The 9,031-nt window shown below is 39.3% G+C and overlaps 1 pseudogene; it reads left to right on the top strand.

Annotated features, from left to right (window-relative positions):
- Nucleotides 1–6,224: 6,224 nt before the first annotated feature.
- LOC102239291 overlaps nt 6,225–9,031 on the top strand; it is a 75,771-nt pseudogene continuing 72,964 nt past the window's right edge.

Genomic DNA, 9,031 nt, shown 5'->3' on the forward strand with positions numbered 1-9,031 from the left:
TCTAACTCTCTATCCCTCTCCCTTCCTCTCTGTAAAAAATCAATAAAATATATTTTAAAAAAATAAATAAATAGGGAAGCAGGTTGTTTACCACGACAGTAGAAGTGATCTTTTTTTCTTAAGATATGGGTAAACAACGCGATTTAACAGCCTTTGAACGTGGGATATATATGTATGTTAAGAGTCTAATAAGACACTGGGGGGTAAGGGAGGCCAGGGGATTGTCAAGGGCGGGGGTGGGGGGGGGGAAGGACACATATGTAATACCCTTTGTAATACTTTTAGCAATAAAAAAAAAGAAAAGAAAAGAGGTGCTGTAAACATACCTCTTGTAGAGTAGAAAACATACACTCTAAAATAATAATAAAAAAGTATAGTGTAGCAAATAGATAAACCAGGATAAACTAGTAACATTGTCATTTATTATTATTATCAAGTTATGTACTGTGCATAATTATATGTGCTATACTTTCATATGACTGGCAGTGCAGTAAGTTTGTTTACACCAACATCACCATAAACCTGTGAATAATGTGTTGCTCTATGATGTTATGGTGGCTACGACATCACTTGGCAGTAGGAAATTTTCAGCTCTATTATAATCTTATGGGACCACCATTATAAACATTGGTATGTGGGCATGATTGTATTTCTCCCTATGAATGGGTTGCAAGGTCCTGCATGATCTGGCTCCCATCTAATTCTACACTCATTTCTAGGGTTCTTGGATTCTCTCACTCTGCTCTAGCCATACATACTCACCACACTCATTTCCTAAGGTCCCTTACATTTTCTCTTTTCTCGCCCTGGCAAGTTTTTCTCCCAAATTTTTGCATTTCTCCCAAATTTCTCATCCTCCCAGTTCACAGTTAAAATGTCACTTCAGGGCGGTATTTCTCTGCCACCCATATAAAATAACTGCCTACCACCACTCCACCCCACCCAGTTACTCTTTTACATTATCCTACTCTATTATTTTCATAGCCCCTATCATGTTCTTAAATGATCTTGTCTGTTTGTTTTTGTCTGTCTCCCTCAGTAAATATACCTGTTGGATTAGTGAACTCTTGGTGACCTCAACACTCATGTGACTTCCTGATCCTCAATGACCCTGCCTTTCATCCCACTTCAGCCATCCACTGCCCTGGCCACACCCTTGTCCTTGTCACCATTTCGAACTGCTCCACCTCTAAAATCATAAACAAAACAACTTATTCATTACTCCCAATATACTAGGTCTTCAGTGTCGTTGGGTCTCATGTTATAGGTTGGTTTCCCCAGGAAGCAAACTCTAAAAGGAAGTGTAGTGTGCAGGATGTTTATTAAGAAGTGCCCTTAGGATTAATACCTATAAAAAGGGAGGGAGGAAGCAGAATTGGGCAGAAGTAGGGATGCAATGCACCTCCAGCAACAGCCTTGGTTAATCCCATATGGAAGCTATGAAACTACAATAGTTCTTAAGTGTTGTTCTCAGTGGGCCATGATGACCAGGGCTTTATATCCATGTCTCAATTAGTCATTTGATATGGGCGAAAGGGGAAAGGGTGTGACTTTAGGTAAGGAAGCTAGCTCTCTGCAGCTGTGATGCAGCTGAATGCCCTGGCAGCACAGTCTGAAGGCAGCTGCACCCTCTCCAATCTGGGACCCCTTGGAGGGATCAGGCCTAAATCGGCAGTCGGACATCCCTCTCACAATCCAGGACCGCTGGCTCCTAACTGCTCACCTGAAATGTTTCATTCTGGAAACAAATGAAAACACAACAATCCAAAATCTATAAGACATAATGAAAGCAGTCCTGAGAGAGAAGTTCATAGCACTTCAGGCATACCTCAAAAAACAAACAAAAACAAAAAACTGATAATAAGTCACATAACCCAACAACTGAAAGAACTAGAAAGAGAGCAACGAGAAAAGCCCAGAGTAAGTAGAAGAAAGGAAATAATAAATATCAGAGTGGAAATAAATGACATAGAGACCAAAACAATGCAAAAGATCAATAGAACCAAGAGCTTGTTCTTTGAAAGGATAAACAAGATTGATGAACCTCTAGCCAGGCTCACCAAGAAGCACACAATCCAGGACCGCTGGCTCCTAACTGCTCACCTGAAATGTTTCATTCTGGAAACAAATGAAAACACAACAATCCAAAATCTATAAGACATAATGAAAGCAGTCCTGAGAGAGAAGTTCATAGCACTTCAGGCATACCTCAAAAAACAAACAAAAACAAAAAACTGATAATAAGTCACATAACCCAACAACTGAAAGAACTAGAAAGAGAGCAACGAGAAAAGCCCAGAGTAAGTAGAAGAAAGGAAATAATAAATATCAGAGTGGAAATAAATGACATAGAGACCAAAACAATGCAAAAGATCAATAGAACCAAGAGCTTGTTCTTTGAAAGGATAAACAAGATTGATGAACCTCTAGCCAGGCTCACCAAGAAGCAAAGAGAGGACTGAATTAAACAAAATCAGAAATGAAAGAGGTGAAGTAACAACTGACCCCATAGAAATACAAAGGATTATAAAAAAATATACTACGAATAACTCTACTCCAACAAACTGGGCAACCTAGACAAATTATACATATTCCTAAAAATATACAATCTTCTAAAAATCAATCAGGAAGAATCAGAAAACCTGAATAGGCTGATAACTACTAGTGAAATTGAAGCAGTAATGAAAAAAAAATCCACAAACTTCCAGCAAACAAAAGCCCTGGTCTGGAGAGCTTCACAGGGGAATTTTACCAAACATTCAAAAAGAACTAAAACCTACCCTCCTCAGACTATTCCAAAAAATTCAAGAGGAAGGAACACTTCCAAGCTCTCCTATGAAGTTAACATTATCCTAATCCAAAAGCCAGATAAAGATACTATAAAGAACAAGAATTACAGGCCAATATCTCTGGTGAACATAGATGCGAAAATCCTCAACAAAATATTAGCAAATTGCATCCAGCAATAAATTAAAAAGATCATACACCATGACCAAGTGGTATTTATTTTGAGGATGCAAGGTAGTACAATATTTGCAAACAAATAAACGTGATACATCACATAAACAAATTGAAAGACAAAACCCACATGATCTTATCAATTGATGCAGAAAACCCATTTGACAAAAACCAACACCCTTTTTCTTTATTTTCATCATCTAGCAAATGAGGGCATTGGATTTCTTAGCTGTGACTCTTGGCACTATGATTTGCTCACATAGTGACTAGATAAGTGCTTTGACTCTGCATCACATCATCCTAAAATCTCAAGTGGAGAAAAGTGCATAGATGGTAAAAGTGGTATGCATTTTGTGAGGCAATTGTAAAATGCATTCCTGAGCCTTGGGATGGCATCAGTTATTTATTCCTGGATGAAATATTGAAGAGGTATTTGTTTTGTATTGGTACCTGATACCTCGTTGAACCGGATTCACTACATTTCTACTTCTTGATGAATCCTTTCATTTCAAATACTGAGAGTTTAGCTCTGGGTGGTTTGTACATAGAAAACCCTAAATACTCCATAAAAAAACTATTAGATTTAAAAAATGAATTTGGCAACATAGCAGGATACAAAATTAACACCCAGAAGTCTATAGCATTTTTATACACCAATAATGAACTCACAGAAAGAGAAACTAAAAAAAATCCCATTTACCATTGCAACAAAAAAATTACAATACCTAGGAATAAACTTGAATAATGAGGTAATAACCTGTATTCAGAAAATTACAGGATGTTGAAAAAAGACATAGAGGAAGATACACAAAAATGGAAGAATATACTGTGTTCATGGATTGGTAGAATCAATATCATTAAAATGTCCATACTACCCAAAGAAATCTATAGATTCAATGGAATCCCCATTAAAATACCAACAGCATATTTCACAGACCTAGAACAAACTCTCCAAAAATTCATACAGAATAAACAAAGACCCTGAATAGCCACAGCAATCCTAAGAACAAAGTTGGAGGGATCACAACACCAGATACCAACCTATATTACAAAGCCACTGTTCTCAAAAGTGCCTGGTACTGACAGAAGAATAGACATGTAGACCAATGGAACAGAACAGAGAACCCAGAAATCAACCCAAGCTATTATACTCAAATAATATTTGACAAAGAGGCAAAAGCATACAATGGAGTCAAGACAGTCTCTTCAATAATAGTGTTGGGAAAATTGGACAAATACATGCAAAAAAATAATGAAACTACACCACCTATTTACACCAAACACAAAAATAAACTCAAAATGGATAAAGAACTTAAATGTAAGATGGGAAACTGTAAAAATCTTAGAAGAATCCATAGGCAGCAATATATCAGACATATGTCATAGCAATATCTTTACTGATACAGCTCTTAGCACAATGGAAACTAATGAGAAAATAAACAAATGGGACTACATCAAAATAAAAAAGCTTCTGCACAGCGAAAGAAACCATCAACAAAACAACAAGAAAGCCCACTGCATGGGAGAACATATTTACCAATATTATCCTCCAATAAGGGTTTAATCTCCAAAATTTACAGGAAACTCATACAACTTAACAAAAGGAAGATAAACAATCCAACAAAAAAATGGGCAAAGGACCTAATTAGACACTTTTCAAAAGAGGACATACAGAAGGTCAAGAGACATATAAACACATACTCAAAGTCACTAATCATCTGAGAGATGCAAATCAAAATGACAATGAGGGACCATCTCACACCTGTCAGAATGGCTAACATCACAAATCAAAAAACGACAAGTGCTGGCGAGAATGTGGACAAAAGGGAACCCTGGTGAACTGCTGGTGGGAATGCAGATTGGTGCAGCCATTGTGGAAAAGAATATGGAGGTTCCTCAAAAAGTGAAAAATGGAACTCCCACTTGACCCTGTAATCTCACTTCTAGGAACATATCCCAAGAAATCAGAAACACCAATCAGAAAGGATATATGCACCCCTATGTTCCTAGCAGCACAATTTACAATAGCTAAGATCTGGAAACAGCCTAAGTTGCCCCCCTCTGCTGGCCTAGTTGCCCCACGCAGCCTGCTGTTCAGTTGTTTGGCCATCCCTCACTGACCCCCTTGCCAGCCTGGTTGCCCCATGCAGCCTGCTGTTCAGTTGTTTGGTCGTCCCTCACTAACCCCCCCACTGCTGGCCTTGTCACCCTATGCAGCCTGTGTTCGGTCATCCATCCAGTTGTTTCAGTCCTGACAGCCCCTGGCTTTTTAGATATTAGGATAAGGGTTTAATCTCCAAAATTTACAGGGAACTCATACGACTTAACAAAAGGAAGAGAAACAATCCAATAAAAAAATGGGCAAAGGACCTAAATAGACACTTTTTGAAGTGGGCATACAGAAAGAAGGCCAAGAGACACATGAAAACATGTTCACAAAGTCACTAATCACCCGAGAGATACAAATCAAAATGACAATGAGGTACTATCTCACACCTGTCAGAATGGCTATCATCAACAGCTCAACGAACGACAAGTGCTGGTAAGGATGTGGAGAAAAGGGAACCCTCTTGCACTGCTGGTGGGATTGCAGACTGGTGCAGCCACTGTGGAGAACAGTATGGAGCTTCCTCAAAAAATTAAAAATGGAACTCCTATTTGACCCAGTAATCCCACTTCTGGAAATATATCCCAAGAAAGCAGAAACACCGGTCAGAAAGGATATATGCACCCTAATGTTCATAGCAGCACAATTTACAATAGTTAAGATTTGGAACCAGCCTAAGTGTCCATCAGCAGATGAGTGGATTAGAAAACTGTGATACATCTACATAATGGAATACTACGCTGCTGTAAAAAAGAAAAAAGTCTTTCCATTCACAACAGCATGGATGGACCTGGAGAGCATGCTAAGTGAAATAAGCCAGTTGGATAAATATCACATGAACTCACTCATTTGTGGAATATAATGAACGACATAAACTGATGAACAAAAATAGAGCCAGAGACATAGAAGCATCAAACAGATCATTCAACCTCAGAGGGAAGGCGGGGGAGGGGTGGGTAAGAGATCAACCAACAGATTTGTATGCTTGCATATAGCATGACCAATTGACACAGACAATAGGGGTCAGGGTATGTGCTGGGGGGCCCATAGTGGGTGGGGAGGGGTCAATGGGGAAAAAGGAGACGTATGTAATACTTTCAACAATAAAGAATTTAAAACATTTTAAAGAAAGAGTAAGAAGTCTTGGGGCAATGTCGCGTGCTGCGCAGTTCGCGCTAGAGCGGGACATCAGGGCACCGGGTGTGCAGGTCGGTGGGAACGGAAGCCGCTGCGAGGCAGAGGGGAAACCAGGATGGCGACTTTGAGCAGGAAGACCTGGACTCCAACGCCCCTGGCCTCCAAGAGACCTCTTCCGAAAGATCCCCCCTCGGAGGTCCAGAGCAAGAAAGAGTTTGGGGCTGCCTCTGTCGTTGTCCAGATATGTTGTGGAAGGCTCTATCGTCCGCATTGCAATGGAGAACTTCTTAACATATGACATCTGTGAAGTATGCCATGGACCCCACTTGAGTATGATTATTGGAGCTAATGGAATGGGGAAGTCCAGCATTGTGTGTGCCATTTGCCTTGGATTAGCAGGCAAACCTGCTTTCATGGGACGGGCAGATAAGGTTGGCTTTTTTTGTGAAGAGAGGATGTTCCAAAGGCATGAATGAAATTGAATTGTTCAGGATTTCTGGAAATCTTGTAATTACTCGTGAGATTGATGTGGCAAAAAAAATCAGTCCTTTTGGTTCATCAACAAAAAATCGACAACCCAGAAAGCAGTAGAAGAGCAAGTTACAGCCTTAAACATTCAAGTGGGCAATCTTTGCCAGTTTCTACCTCAGGATAAAGTTGGAGAATTTGCAAAACTTAGTAAAACTGAACTACTTGAAGCTACTGAGAAATCAGTTGGTCCTCCAGAAATGCATAGATATCACTGTGAACTCAAACACTTCAGGGAGAAAGAAAAACAACTAGAGACCTCATGCAAAGAGAAAACGGAATATCTAGAGAAAATGGTTCAGAGGAATGAAAGATATAAACAAGATGTGGAGAGGTTCTATGAACGTAAACGACATTTAGATTTGATTGAGATGCTTGAAGCTAAAAGGCCATGAGTGGAATATGAAAATGTTCGTCAGGAATATGAAGAAATAAAACTAGCTCGTGACAGAGTAAAGGACGAAGTAAGAAAACTTAAAGATGGGCAGATTCCTATAACATGTCCTATTGAAGAGATAGAAATGCAGTGTCACAATTTGGAGGCTCAAATCAAAGTGAAGGCAACAGATATTAAGGAGACATCTCAAAAATGCAAACAAAAGCAAGATTTCCTTTCCTTATAGAAAGGAACGATAAACATATTGAGGAACTTCAGCAGGCTTTAACAGTAAAACAAAATGCAGAGCTTGACCGACAGAGGAGAATAAGTAATACCCGAAAAATGATAGAAGATTTGCAAAATGAACTGAGGACCACAGAAAACTGTGTGAATCTTCAACCCCAGATCGATGACATTACAAATGATCTGAGACGAGTTCAAGATGAAAAGGAATCATGTGAAAGCGAGATAATTGATAAGCTTAAAGAGAGGGAAACTCTAGAGAAGGAGAAAAAGAGTGTGAATGATCAAATTGTCCAATTTTACAATCTTATGAATCAAAAGGAAGATCAGCTGAGACAAAGATATTGTGATACATATGATGCTGTCTTATGGATGAAAAATAACAGAGACAAATTTAAGCAAAGAGTCTATGAGCCCATAATGCTCATGATCATCTTGGGGTGCTACATACACTTTCTATGTCTACCTGTGTGTGTTACTACTGTGACTAAGATGTGGCTTTGGAGAACTTTACCAAATATTTTTTTTACCAATCTTATGAGAAGGAGCATGCTAAGAAACTGATAAGCTGCAGAGCCAACAGGGTGGCCAAATCTTCCTTCTGGATATCAGGAAATCAGACCATGAATGCAGTGAGAGTATGCATTACACTTGAAAAAAAGTGCAAATCAGTCACTACTGGAAATGAACAAACTGGCCAGTGAATACTCTCCCCTCCTCCCCACTTCTGTGATTTCCTTTAGAAGTATCTAAATTAGCAAGTGAAATCCATCAAAGATTTGAATGACCATGTAACCAACTTACACAAGAAGAGGGCTCCAGAATCTGACATAACAGAGTATCTCTGACAAGTACACCCTGGGAGAGAATGATAATGAGAGCTAAGTTCTAGGTGGCTTATTCATAGTTATAAAAATTGTTTCTACTTCCTATAGTCATATTTGGGTTACTTTTGCTTACTCTTTCTATAAGTTGAAGCAAATACCCACAGACATTTTCTTTCAATTGTGCTATTCCTTCCAATAAAGTAATTTGGTGCCCCCCCAAAAAAAATTGTGAAGAAATAGACACTAAATGTTTATAGTGTTTACTAGTAGCCCGGTGCACAAAAATTTGTGCACTTGGGGGGGGGGTCCCTCAGTTATTAAACATTTATCGGCACAACACTGACCACATTGGTGGTGGTGGTGGTCTTGTCAGAATGTGTTATATTATGCAGATGAAAATCTATTTAAACAGATTTGATGTAGATATTTTCAAAGATGGAAGAATTGTCCCTGTCAACTATTTTAGTTGATTCATATCTTCACTAATTGTCATCATTGCAAAGTTTTCAGTCCCCATATGGATTGCTGGATATAATAGGTCATGCGCTGTCCCTGTCCTTTGTAGCCTTTGTTACCTTAAGGACTCTAGTTTTCCATTTATATGTTTAAGTACCAACCTTACCGGCTTAAAAATGTAAGCTTTTAACACTGCTCTCTCTGTTCCGTATCCTTCCGATAAAAAGTGGAGTTGGGTTGCAGCACAGGAGAGAAATTCAGAAGGGGAATATTGAAGTAATGACTGCAGTAGGAGAAGAGGGAACCTATTTCCCTGGCCACAGGCACTGGCGCCCTGGACCACAGGGCTGGTAGCTTCTCCGGGTGGCTGCAGCCTGGGACCTCTGGCCAGTAGCT

The sequence above is a fragment of the Myotis brandtii genome, unplaced genomic scaffold (genome assembly GCF_000412655.1).
Source record: "Myotis brandtii unplaced genomic scaffold, ASM41265v1 scaffold199, whole genome shotgun sequence".
In the NCBI taxonomy this organism is placed as follows: domain Eukaryota; kingdom Metazoa; phylum Chordata; class Mammalia; order Chiroptera; family Vespertilionidae; genus Myotis; species Myotis brandtii.